The 14,528-nt window shown below is 44.0% G+C and overlaps 1 protein-coding gene across 1 annotated transcript in view; it reads right to left on the reverse strand.

Annotated features, from left to right (window-relative positions):
• LOC134207765 (programmed cell death protein 4) overlaps window positions 1-14,528 on the reverse strand; it is a 47,854-nt gene that overhangs the window by 17,439 nt on the left and 15,887 nt on the right. The window lies entirely within an intron of this gene.

Here is a 14,528-nt window from a genome sequence, read left to right on the forward strand (position 1 = left end):
AACGGATTCCAGGAGGGAATCCTCAACGGATTCCAGGAGGGAATCCTCAACGGATTCCAGGAGGGAATCCTCAACGGATTCCAGGAGGGAATCCTCAACGGATTCCAGGAGGGAATCCTCAACGGATTCCGGAGGGAATCTTCAACGGATTCCGGAGGGAATCCTTAACGGATTCCGCAGGGATCCTCAACGGATTCCGGAGGGAATCCTCAACGGATTCCGGAGGGAATTCTCAACGGATTCCGGAGGGAATCCTCAACGGATTCCGGAGGGAATCCTCAACGGATTCCAGAGGGAATCCTCAACGGATTCCGGAGGGAATCCTCAACGGATTCCGCAGGGAATCCTCAACGGATTCCGGAGGGAATCCTCAACGGATTCCGGAGGGAATCCTCAACGGATTCCGGAGGGAATCCTCAACGGATTCCGGAGGGAATCCTCAACGGATTCCGGAGGGAATCCTCAACGGATTCCGAAGGGAATCCTTAACGGATTACGGCGGGAATCCTATGCGCATTCCAGAGGGAATCTTCTACGGATTCCGGAGGGGATTTCTCAACGGATTTCGGAAAGAATTCTCAACGGATTCCGGAGGGAATCCTCAACGGATTTCGGAGGGAATCCTCAACGGATTATGGCGGGAATCTTCTACGGATACCTGAGGGGATTTCTCAACGGATTTTGGAGAGAATTCACAACGGATTCCGGAGGGAATCCTCAAAGAATTCCGGAGGGAATCCTCAACGGATTCCGGAGGGAATCCTCAACGGATTCCGGAGGGAATCCTAAACGGATTCCAGGAGGGAATCCTAAACGGAATCCGAAGGGACTCCTCAACAGATTACGAAAAAAATTCGCAAAGGGTTCCGAAAAAACCTGAACGAGTTTTGGCGGGAATTCTCAACGGATTCCGGAGAGAATTCTCAATGGACTTCTGAGGGAATCCGCAACAGATTGCGTAACGGATACAGCAGGGTTTCCGTAAAGCGACTTCGAAGGGGATCTGTACAGGGTTCGAAAGAAATCTACATCAGATGACGAAGAGAATTGGCATCGGATTTCCAATGGAATCTGTAATGGATTACGAATGGAATCTGAAAGCATTTGTAACCGTTGGTCCCAATATGTTGCTTGTTGGCTCCTCCACAAACATCCTTCTCATTATTCCGCGTCGCCAGTGAGCCTCTAATTCCACTACCCCACCCTAAAAAAATAAATATTCGACGTTACAACCTTACTGGCGACGTGCATCCGATTGTAGCGTACCATGCTCGAGACAAACGACTTCTTCCATACTACCCGTTACAGAAAACCAAATGTACGATACCTTTTCAGCGGTTTGAGCGGGCACCCATTCCGTGCCCTGGTGGTTAATTTTATGACCGACGTGAAATGGTTGCCAACATTGACGAACCGTCGAAGGGTAAATTTCGGATTCTCTTATTTAATACCGAATAGAAATGAAACCTAGGTAATAGATCGGCAATCACTCGGATCAATCGACAAGTGACTACCAAAGAATAACGTCGTGTGCATGCAGCTATTTTTTCTTAAACATATTCACGTGGTGAAGTTACGGTGCCTTAAATTGCGTCTTGTTCCAGGGCAGTAGTAGTAGATTGAGAAAACAATACCGTAGTGCTAGTGTAAAAAGGATAAGCCTCAATCGACCGTGTAGTAAAGCACGGAAATAAATAAATAATAGAGAAAAGGTAATTATAAAAAATGGTGTACGGTGAGAGAAAAACGGAAAGTGGTGTACTAATAACCTGATTAGGTCCAAATCGGGCCTTTTATTTTACAACCCTCGTGCGAGGATCTTTTCTCCGCGGCGGTCCCTAGAGCCCGATTCGAGAGTCAAAAGTGAGCGACACGGAACGCCGTGGAAAGCCACCTCGGCGGCCATTTTGGAATCGACTTCGGCGACGACGAGCGCCATCTTCCTAAAAACGTGGACTTAGAAATAAAACGTGCATATAGGAGTTTAGCATTCCTGACATCCACTCTGCCGTTCGAGTCGGCCTTCCTACGTCCATCGCCACCGCAGTGCGGCACTCCGCCGTTGCAATCGGCCTCGCTTCGTCCATCGCCACCGCAGTGCGGCACTCCGCCGTTCGAATCGGCCTTGCTACATCCATCGCCACTGTAGTGCGGCACTCCGCCGCGCCGTTCGATTCGGCCTCACTACATTCATCGCCCATCCTCCAAACGAATCCAGCCAATCAACAATGCTATCCAACGAGTCAACCAGTCTCCAAAGAAAGCGTACACCCTTTAAAACCGTTTCTCTCATTAGCCCTAATATGGGCAAATACAACAAACATGTAAAATGATTCGTTAGACCAAATTATTTGAACAGACGTATTCCTCAAGATTTTTTGAATTCACCTAATTTTTGTACTGCAATTTCCACTTTGTCGAGTCCACTGTAAGAGTTGTCGTTTACCGTGAATAAGATATTCCTTGATGGTAGAAATTAGGTGTTACCAACCCCTAACGGTAAGTTTGTCAAAAATTTGAGGCTCCCGCTGGAGTGAGTGCATGTTGGAGTGCAACGATACTATAGAATAAGACTGCTCAGCATAAATTCCCATAAAATTTATCCCGTCGGAGCAACCGAGAGGCTACACATTCCTCGAAGAAATTTGCACATAATCCACATCGGGTTTCGAAGGAAATCCGTAACGAACTCTGAAGAGAATCTGCATCGGAATTCTAAACGAGTTCCGAAGGGAATTCGTAACGGATTTCGAAGGAAATTTTCGGTCCGGTCTAGGGAATCCACACACGATACATACTCATGCAATGGCGGGAATAGAAAAGCTTTCAATTATTTACTGTGAATATGCTAATAGAATAGGTACTAAGTTGAACAGCAGGTCAAGTTCAAAAGAAGTTCGTTACAAATAAGTCGATGAACCTGAAACCCTACAGGGTGCGTGACGAATTTTTGCAGTAATCGAAAAATTGAGCAAATTTACACCAGTTATAAATATGCAGTATATCTAAATATATCTGAATCTTTTTCTGCAATCATAGAAAAAATCTATTTGGAATTTACTGCAAGAATATCCATTGCTGACAGATATGTCTGAATCTTGTAATGCATTTTTTTAAATCCATTTTTAAATTTACTGCAAAAATTCGTCACGCACGCTGTACATAGACAAGCAGCTTAAAAAACGAATTCATCCATTCCCCAAAGCATGTAATGGCTTGTGAAGTTTTAATATCAGTCAAGAGACATCAGAGATTCTATTTGAAGACCTTAACCCACTAGTTGTAGAAATAAGAAAAATCGACAGTCAAGTTGTAACGATTTTTTTTAAATTCAGCATAATTTGAAAACCTCTGCCCATTTAGAAGATGGCACTCCGATTATGATGGAATCGTCTAGAGCGTAATAATGCGTAAATGATTAGGCGAACAAACAGTGTGTGGAACGAGAGCCGAAAAAAAACAAAACATCGACCAAAACACGTGGTTGCTCACCATGGGGGACGACCACGCACCATCTAGGTCTACCGCTTCGATTGTTGTGAATGGAAAATTTCGGCAGACTTGGGGTGGAAGGGGGTTTAGTGTGCTCTGGCAGTGGATCGTGTAGTAGCCCCGGCCCCGGACAATAATGAACGATGATGTGTCGAATCGAGCATGCAGCGAGAGACGAAGGTCCACTACGATCGAAGGTTCGTAGTGTTTTTGGATCTCGGTTTTATCGATTAGCCCCATAGGAGGTTAGAACTGAGGATTACGTGACGATTTGTGCGTACGCAATGGTGCGGAGTGATACCTTTTCTCTGCCGGGGAGAACCGTTCTGCGCGTTCGTAGTGCGTTTAGGGTAGAATGGGGAACTGGTTTACCGGTTGCAGTTGGATAATTTTATCAATCAATTTATGCATATTTATGGAAGTAGCTTATAGCAAAAACATTGATTTGAAAGTGATTCTTTTGGTTGAATTCAGTACACATATTTTCTGGATGTAATGAGGGCAATGTGCGGAATGATGTGAAACTGCGAAGAACAATGGTGCTTTTTTGTTGGTTAGTTGGCAAAAGCAGCCGTCTAGGATACTGTGGGTATTGGGTTCGAATCCCATCGAAGGAGGAAGGCTATCATTTTTTTTTAATAGAGGCATATTGAGTTTTCAAACATTGCATAAAATGTCGCAAAAATTAACCATGAGCTAGGGAAATTGAGATTCGTGTTCATCGTTTGAATATTCCTCGCAACGCAATAACCCCTCTATACTATAGATAGTGGAATATATAGATGAGCGAAGATAAATCCTCTGTCTCCAAACGAACTGTCAAACGTGTCTCCAAACGAGCATGACGTCACGATTTCAATGGAAACGTTAAGGGCTGTGACGTCATATGCGCGTGTGCACGGGCAAAAAAATTGACTCAGCCATGCTTTCGCTCATCTATAGATTCTACTATCTATACTCTATACCATATACGGTTTGTTGTTTACATCCTGCGTAGTTACAACGTTACATGGTATCGCGCGGGTGCGGCGCCAAACGAGGAAAGAGCGGTCGCGAGAGCGGCTCGTACAGAGCGAAGAGTGAACAACAGAGTATTTCAAGGTCAAAACCGCACCCCAAAAATACGAGAGCCTACACCGAATAAACAGTGGAAAATTCCCACCGGCCGTTACGATGCCGGGGTGTAGGTTATGGATCTAAATCAACGCAACCTAATTGGCTGCGAAAACGGGGGCCGGTTGCGGTCGTGAGGAAACAAACGACAAGCGGTTATATTTACTAGTATAGGACTAATAGGAGGTTTTTTTGTTTTTACGTCTCTCGCAAACGGTAAAGGAAGAGAAAGGGGCGAGCTTATCAAACCTTGTTTATATGAATCAACACAACAGATTGGAAGGCTTGTTTTCGACGGCTAGAAGTCGGGCAGAAACTGGTTCTGGTGGAACAGATTGGCCAAAATTTCCGGTTTGGTTGTTGTTTTCTCCTTTCTGCGGTCGATAATTACATCATCAACCGGCATCGTTGAAAAATGTTAACAACCACGCTTAATATTGCCGAATGTCAATCATGTTGTTTCGATTGTTTTGACGAGAAGGTGAATGGAAAGAGAAGGGTTTGTTTTTATTAGATGCAGACATTGATTTCAAAGGTTCCAAAAGTTATGTGGACAACAATTATTGTGCGAGCCGTAAACAAGGTTTGTGACAAGGATTCCTTTCGGTTGCTAACCTTAGTCTGCTGATAATCGATAATCTTCCAAATATTATTGCAACGCTTGAATAACATCAACAAAGGACAAAATTAGCATGAAATGGAAATTGATCGCAATGTTGTTAAAATTCACATCATATTGACAAGTTTGTTTCATAACGCAAACAACTTTTCAGGAAAATTAGACTATTTACGATATTTTCCACTTCAATTCGGTAGAAGACTGGGTGCTCAAACATTTCTTGGTGACAGTTAAAACGAATTGGTGCCGAGAGGATTCTACTTGATACTCTGTCTTAGGTGTAAAATTCATTCGTTTTATCCAATGATTTTTGCTGTTTCAAGGATAAAATGCTATCAATGTTATTGTACAGAGGTGGCCTTTGTATCCTTGTTTGTATATGAATTAATCGATGTATATGAGATGATTTTCATGTCGTTGGTTGGCTCCTTGTAGATTTAGTTTTAATTATGTATTTGTTTCCCTAATGTCCAGTATCATTTCCAAAATCCCGAGCAGATCCTTTCGGTTGGTCACGTCAAAAATATCGTTTGTGTCATTACCATTCCTTGGCTAAAATTCCTTATTCCTACAAGTTATCGATATAGGTATCTGTAAATAGCTTGAATTGAAATGCATTAGCTTTTATTGTAAACAAGTTAGAACATCTTACTAAACAAACTGATTTCGTAACAATTCGACCATTACTAATTGAACAACCACTGCTGTGAAGCGTGCAACTTCCTGTCCTCCGGCTCCGTGCAAAAGATGGCCTACGTGACGGTTTCGTCCAAATAACCAACCAAAACAACGTGGTTGCAGGCAACGTGTGCAACGGTTGTGGTGGCGCGCCGCAACTGCGCAGGGACGAGGTCACCTCATGGTCTTCTACCTCTTCTTCATCCACCAACCAATCGTCGAATGGGCCCGGAAAGAAATTCCCGCACCTTACATGCTGCCGTATAGTATGGGCAGCGCGGAACCGGAGGGGGGCTGTAAGGGAGCCGGATTGCGTAAGTTTGTCCGGGGTTTCCACAGAGAGCCTTGTTTTTGTTTTCGTTAGTCATATGCTTAAGGTTTGTTATTATTTTTGTTTGGGTCTTCTAGGCCGATTTACAGCCAGTTCAAAATAAGACGCATTTTATCTGGCCACTTTGATGATATCTGGTCGCACCCAAACACAAGCTTAGTAATGTTTTGCCGGCTTTTCCAACGTACACATTGGGATCGAAGTATGCGTGGAGTTGTGACACAAACACATGGATATTGATCGCAGTATGCGTTTTGTAATCGAACGTAAGCGTGTGTGTGTTTGTGTGAATTGAGATATAAGACGATTATGTGTGTAAAACAGGCAGGAATGCCTTTGCACAAGTACCGAGACAAAGTGGACACATCGGATCGGGCATATTTTTCAGAACCAAAATATTATGCAAGTGAAAAACAACAACAGAACATGGCTCTCGATAAAGGACAGGCGGAGGACCTGCGCAGACATGTTTCCACCGTCTTACGTGACGTAAATATTTTGCTCAGGTCAAAATTCCCAAACAAGTTTACAGAAAAATCTGCCTTTTTCAACTCATATGTCAAACACGTGGTTTCTCAAACCAGAGCTGCGGTTGGTTCAACTGATGGCGCACGATCAAAGTAGGCACGACGAGCGCACCTTATTTGCTTGGGCAACGTTTGTACGCTGCTCCAACTTCATTTTTTTTTCTGGTGCGGAGGGTTTGGTCTATTTTCAGGTCATCGATTCGTTCAAAACTGGCCGGGGACCAGTTTTTGCCCTGTTCGGTTTGTCGGCCAACGGGGCCTGATTGAAGACGGTTGATTCCGTTTTATATGGCTTACACATGTCGCCGGGCAGCTGATAACCGGTTCTCGCCTAAGTGGTCAGTGCTTTTTCTTTATCGATACTGGCTCTCCATAAGTCAATCATCTTATGCTCTAGAAACATAAGCAAGCGAGCGACGTAATATTTACCAACAACGTGGTTTGATTCGCCATTTTTTCTCTGTTATCAGTCAACCGCACTCGATTGCTGTTCTTTATTCATTTTGTCTCTGTCTCACGACCAGTTCGACAAACCGGTAGCGTATTTTCGGTGTACCTAAATGGCAAACTCTGTTATTATTATTAATTCTCTTCATTCTGTAATCATTATTATTCTGACTTGATACACATCAGCCGAAGAAAGAAAACAAAACATAATGGTTCACGAGATAAGTCAAAAACAAAATCGTAGCAACCCATATACGACGGTCGTGTGGTGCCTCGCCTACTGCGAACCGTGATAACATGCGTTCATAAGGCAGCAGCAGCAGCCGCGCTATAATTTTCATCATTTCCAACCGAACCGGTCGTTTCCCCGCAGAGGAGGCAAACGTTCTGGTTGTTTCGAGAAGGTGCTGCCGTTCCGAAGCGGTGTGGGTTGGATTGAGGAGGAATATATTAAAAGAGAGAAGCTCAACCGAACAGAATGCTGTCGGTGGAATTGAAGAATTGACTCAGCTGATGTGGCGAAATAAAATTTTCTCCTGGTGATGTAAAATATGTTCTAGAAAAAAAGTTTATTTTTCAAAAAATAAATTTTTAATTTATTCATTACTTTACTAATCTTCCATGCTTTATTTTTTTTATATATATTTCACGATTTGTTCTATTTCATCATTTGATCTTTTCGAATTGTCTACCCTTTTCAAGTAATGAGACAGCCGATGCCGAATTCTCCACTTTCCGCAAACGTACGGTTAGTCATGGGCGGTCGGAACAATATTAGCAAGGATCTAAAACAGAAACTTCTGATAGTTCGACAGCCTGTCTTCGTCCGGTAATGCTGAACTTCTCATGACCCACAGAGCCAATCGGCGGTTGTTCGTTACGGATAGCGGTACAGCCGAACTTGGCGCCCAACCGTCGAGAGAGGGTGCCTAATCAGGCGAAGCAACGAGGGCATTGTTACAGCCCAGGCTACTGAACTTCCGGGTGATACTAGTCAATCCGCGACAAGTGTTCAGCGCACCAAAATCTGTGGCAACTTATCAGCAGAGTTTCATCAGCTGGCTTCCCACCTTTTGAAGGACAGAGGTGAGGCCTTGTTGGTGAAGACCGACAAAGACAGGTGTTATGATCTTTGGCTTTGCCGACGACATAACGCTGGAGGTTCACGAAGAATCTATTATTGAAGTGGTATTCACGGCGATCCACGCGATTACCGCAGTGGATCAATGGATGAGCTCAAGGAGCTCGTCATAAGACAGAGGTGGTTGTTGTCAACAACCGTAAGACGGTACAAGAAGCGTCATACGGGAAGACGATGAAAGTTTAGATATACGCGGAACCAGAAGAGCTCGTAAAGCCGCTAGAGTCACCTCGACTATCAAATAGGAACGAGACTGGAACAACTTTTCTACGAAGCGTGTCAGTAGGCAGGCAGTATGGGCATCCAACAAGTTCGGGCATACGGACTCTCCCGTCGAGAGGTCGACGAAATGGCCGAGCACGTACTATTCGTCCTCGTTTCGCTGATGAGCGGAACGGTGGAGATTGTCTGCATCTTACAGTGCAACTGACACACTGAGCAGCAGTCGATAAGCGCCGACTAATGGGTAGCTAGTTAGGAGGGATTTAAACTAGCGGGTGTCTCGTTACGAGTTTTGAAGCTAAAGGAGAAGCTAGTGACGGTCTCTGGATTAGCGCAGCGATGGTCAATCGACACGACACAGCGATTTTACAAACCAGTACGTTTGTGATGGGCAAACTTACGTAAACGCTCCCTGAACAGTGCGTGCAGCCAAATTCGAAACTGTTTCAGAAGAAAATTCAAGAACCTCTGGGGGATCCAACAAACAATCAACCAGAACCAGTACACATCATCCTGAGTTCAGATGTTTTTCTTTCCATTATTCAACCAGTGTTGTAAGTCAAGGACAATTTCGATACCCTTGTACCCCAGAAAAACGATTACCGTTTCGGCTGGTTCGTGTGCCGTAGTCAATCTACCCAGTAGATGTACTCAGCAGTACTTCCGATCAAACAGCAGCTGATTTCTTCAGGTTCACTACAACTTGTGAAGATTCGGAACGCTTCATCGTTCGGCTGAATCAGGACGATTCGAAACCAGCACCGGACGTAAAGAATAGCTTCAGTACGGTGCAAGTGTCCGGGGGACGCTGTCCAGCTTGCACATCAAGAATTCCTGCAGAAATTGTAAGGGTAGACACAGGTCTGTTTTAAGTCGGAAAGGGATTCCAACCCAAGGCCATCATCCAAGCAACGTGGTACCAACGTGGCCGAAGGAACCCCAGAACCAACTCCATCGACATCTGGCTCCACTTCACCCCAAGTAGCTAACCTGGCGGCTACGGAGAGCTTGGTGGCATTCACAGTTCACCAATGCTCGTCGAAGGTTTTGTTGGCAACAGCAATTGTCGTTGTTCAGGATGACGACGGCAAAAGGATTCCTGCTCGTGCTCTCCTCGATTCGGGATCAGTGAGTAATTTCATTACCGAGCATCTCAGCCAGCGGCTGAACGTCTTTCGGAGTAAGGTTAATATTTCGGTTCACGGCATCGGTCTGGCAGCAACCAAAGTGAACCAACGGATTGTGGCTATCGGAATCGGAATGCTTCCGAAGGTAACAGGCAATCTTTCCACTGCTAACGTCAACATCGCTGGTTGGACAATACCTAAAGGAGTCGAGCTTGCCGATCCATCGTTTTGTGTGTCATCTCGTTCTTGGAATTGAAGCATTTATTGACTATTTCGACTCTGGCAGGAAAATCGAGCTTGGAGCCAAACATCCAGCATTACATGACTCCAGTCATGTCAGTGGAGGATTCTCCGAAGATATTCAAGGTTTGCAAAGCAGCTGTAACATCGCAACTACAGATCGATTAGAACATCTACTAACTGGATTCTGGGCCATGGAGGAAGCAGACTCCTTGAATAGCTATTCCCCCGAAGAATCTCGTTGTGAAGCCATCTTCTCGAAAACAGGTCAACGCAGATCCAATGGCCCCTATTCCGTAGCACTTCCCAAGGACGAAAATGCCATTTCCAGGTTGGGAGAATCCAAGGAGATCGCATTTCGGCGGTTTCTGGGCACCGAACGAAGGCTTATCAAGGATACTAATCTTCGGAAGCAGTACGTAAAGTTTTAGTACCTGCAGTTAGGTCATATGCGAAGGGTTGAAAAGGATCCAGAACCCACTAAGTGATGTTTTCTCTCCCATCATCCGGTGGTCAAAGAGGCCAGCACCACCACTAAGGTCCACGTGGTGTTCGACGCCTCCTATAAGACTGCTTTGGGATTGGCGTTGAACGAGGTATTGCTGGTAGGGCCAGTAATTCAACAGTCTCTCCGATCAATAATCCTTTGTAGTTGCACAAAACAGATTCTCTTGGTGGCGGACGTTGAGAAGATGTTCCGGCAGATACTTGTGCACCCTGAGGATAGACCATTCCAATATATTCTCTGGCGTCCGTCCCCTTTGGAGGAGGTATGTGTGTACGAGCTGAACACCGTAAACTATGGCAACTCGTACACTGACTCAACTGGTCATGGATGAAGGAGAACGGTACCCACTTGCAGCGCAGGCAATTACTGAGGATACGTTCATGGACGACGTCATCACCGGCTGCGATAACTTGGAGTATGCCAAGAAGATACAGCAGCAACTAGACGAGATGACAAGATGCGGTGGTTTTCAGCTTAGGAAATGGGCGTCAAATTGTGCAGAGGTTCTGAAGAGTATCCCGGATGACAATCGTGCAATTTGTCTGGCGGAAGGCATAAATCTCGATCCATATCCATCGGTGAAGGCATTGGGTCTAACTTGGTTACCCGGAAAAGACGTATTCCGCTTTAAATTGACGTTCCACCGGTCGTCGAGTCAGTTGAAACATTGACGAAACGGAAGGTTTTATCGATCATCGCTACTTTGTTTGAACCGTTAGGGTTCATAGGCGCTACTACGACTGCTGCAAAGGTGTTTATGCAGCTACTCTGGACGACCCTAGACGAAAAGGGTCAAAGGTTGGACTGGGATTAGCCATTACCTCCGACGGTGGGTGAGTCCTGGAGGAAATTTCACGTTTAACTGCCCATTTTCAACGAATTCCGGATAGAGCGATGCGTAATCATTCAAAACGTGGTGGATGTGCAGATCCATTGTTTCTCTGATGCATCGCAGAAGGCTTACGGCACATGTCTATATATCCGCAGTCAAGCTGTGGACGGAAACGTGAGGGTTCAGCTGTTATCCTCGAACTCTAAGGTTTCCCCTCTTAAACGTTGATCGCTGCTCATCTCTTCGAAAAGGTGCAGCAAGCAACTAACCTCCAAGTTCGAACAACATTTTGGGGTAGATTCTTAATGTGCTCTACCTTCACCTTCTACGTGGTCCACATTTGTCGCAAATAGGGTTGTAAAAATCCAGGCACTCACGGAAAGCTGCGTTTGGAGGCACGTAGCTGGTGTTGAAAATCCAACAGATTTAGTTTCAAGAGGTATAGGACCAAAGGATATCGTTAACAACGGTTTCTGGTGACACGGACCGAGCTAGTTAGCTAAAGAGCGAAGTAATTGGCCAAAACGAACCTTTCGATACCAAACATCCCATGGTACTTCCGGCAAGACACCGTTTGATCAAGTTGATTTTCGAGCATTATCATCTCCGATTGCTCCACGCCGGTCCGCAACTTCTTCTGGCAACGGTTCGGCAACGTTACTGGCCTCTTGGTGGAGAGAATGTTGCAAAGCGTGGTCCACAAATGCGTAACGTGTTTCAGGTTAAAGCCAAGACAAGTGCAGCAGTTCATGGGAGATCATCGACGATTGATGTCCACTTTCTGCGCCAGAAGTCGGTCAGAAGGTTAAAACAAAACAATTGCACTTTCAGTATTATTGTGTCCTCATTTTGGCCTTCAGGACCTGCTGCAAGCGCTTCGATATGCTCTCTACCATGTTCTTTCTCTTCCCAGACACCCTCCAGTGCTTAAAAATAATCATCTTTATTGGTAACACCCGTTTTATCAACCTTTCCATTGAGAATCGCCCACAAACTCTCGATGAGGTCCGAGCTTTGTGGTGGCTATTCCAATGGTTTGATCCGGCAAGACCGGAAGTAAGACTTGGTCTTCTTGGTAGTATGCTTCGGGTCGTTGTCTTGTTGAAATGTGAATTTCTTTTGAAGGCCCATCTGGATCACCGAAATTTTTCCGCAGGATGTTGATGTAGGAATCAGCCGTCATTCGGTTAAACAGCTCGAATTTTGATTCGTCTGTCCATAGAACCGTTTTCCAAAACTCTAGTGGCTCATCAGCATGCTCCTTAGCGAATTTAAGCCGCTTAGCTATGCTTATCTTGCTGATAAATGGCCCTTCCGGGAAATCTTGTTTTTCAACCTCTGTGCTACGAGACGGCGACGACAGTTCGACTTGAAACTGGCAGTTGAAGGGCTTTCCTGGATCAATTATCTTCGGGTTCTACATGATCTAGGCGTGCGTTCTTGCATCCGTTTTGCGCTTTCTACCTCTACCAGGACGACCCATCATTGATCCGAAAGTTTTTAGCTTTTCTAGAATTTCCCCAACCGCTACTTTGCTTACATATATTGTGCTTCGTAGCAGAGCGTAAAACATTCATTTTCATGAAGCTACTTCAGTCCGAATTTTGACAAACATGGCATGATCATTCAAAACATAGAATGAAATAGTCAGACGACTACTCCCCGAACTCATTCATTCGACTGTCACTGACTGTCACAAGTGCATAATTTGCTTCAAATCATGACAAAATATCAAAACATGAACAATCGAGGGGTTCTCCGATGTAACCTAACGAAAACATATCGATTTTTGTCACTTTTTTTTCAACCGATTCAAATTGTATTTGGTTTTTGTTTAAGAAAATTCATTTTTAATATTTTGTAAATGAAACTTAATAAAGTACATAAAAACAAGATATTAGAAAAGACCGCAGTGTGTTTACTTCAATTTTAATCAAAGAAATTAGGGAAATTATAAAAAAAAATATGAAGGGGCACTTTATTTTGCCTACCAGTGTACATACAATCAAGAAAATTCAAGTTTATTTGAATATAATTAATGATAAATCTATAATGAATTTTTACCAAATATAATTTCAACTTAAATACCTAGCAAAATAAAAAAAAAATGAACTTTCGAAAAAATGAAGCTTAATGTAATGTGAATGAAATAATTAGAAATGCAATTTTTGGATATTCCATTTGAATAATATTAGCAGAAATTCAAATAAAAAGCATGTAGCTTTGTATCAAATTCATAGCAATTCGAACGGAAAAACCAAACCAAATATCACAGATGCATAAATCCGTTTAAGTATTTAAACGATATCGTTCGTAATCTGCTCACGTTTAGCAACAATGAAATGCACTTTTTATGCAGTGATCGTGCGAGGAATTAAAAATAGTAACACACCTCCATGCACATTCATTCGGAGTCGTCGTCACATTTCCAGATCCTCTGTTGGAGCCGTTCCAGTCACGGTAAAGTTCAATGTCATCAACCTCTCTCGCCTAGCGAGCACTTTGCGACAATATCCGCTAACGACAATGCACAGATATCCCGAGTTCCTATCACTCATCGATTAATTAGATAGTAAGGTTACTCATAGCAGGCAGCATGTCTTGATGGAAGGTTGTTGCGACTTTTATTAGTACCTACTACTCGCAACAAAGTTACAAATCTATTTCGAGCGTTCCCGACTACAACAAAAAACATAGAACGAACGCAGTGCCGGTTCTATCTGCCCACATATGTAATACTCTGCCGACGAGAGGAACGCTATTTTGTAATAAAAGTTTGTTTGTCTATTCAATCAACCCGTGCTTAAACCGGCAGTAAACAAGCAGTTTCGCCTGCTCGCTCGGTACCACCATAACCGGTTCCCGCTCCTCGTATGAAGTGAGATTCGGCTTTTGCGCAGCGAACTCACATGCAAAGCACAACCACACCACTACCACACATTTTCAGTGGGGCTGAATTTGCTTCCTGCTGCTGAAAGGCGTCTCTCGGGAGGAACGGGCTGTTTTGGTTTTATGGCTGTGAAATTGATTTCCCTCGGTGTCAATGAGTGCGTAGTTAGAGTTGGACAGAACGTGGAGGTTTGACTATTTCAAAACACGAAAACAAGTGTTTGAATTTCCGACTGCATTATTCCACATGGTCTTACATAACTATTAAGTCTTTCCCTTGCACAGATTTCAAAATTGATGAAGTGACCCAAATTCACAATTTCAATGTAAAAATGCTAAAACACGCTAAATGAAAAAAAAAA

This window comes from Armigeres subalbatus, chromosome 1, assembly GCF_024139115.2.
Source record: "Armigeres subalbatus isolate Guangzhou_Male chromosome 1, GZ_Asu_2, whole genome shotgun sequence".
NCBI lineage: Eukaryota > Metazoa > Arthropoda > Insecta > Diptera > Culicidae > Armigeres > Armigeres subalbatus.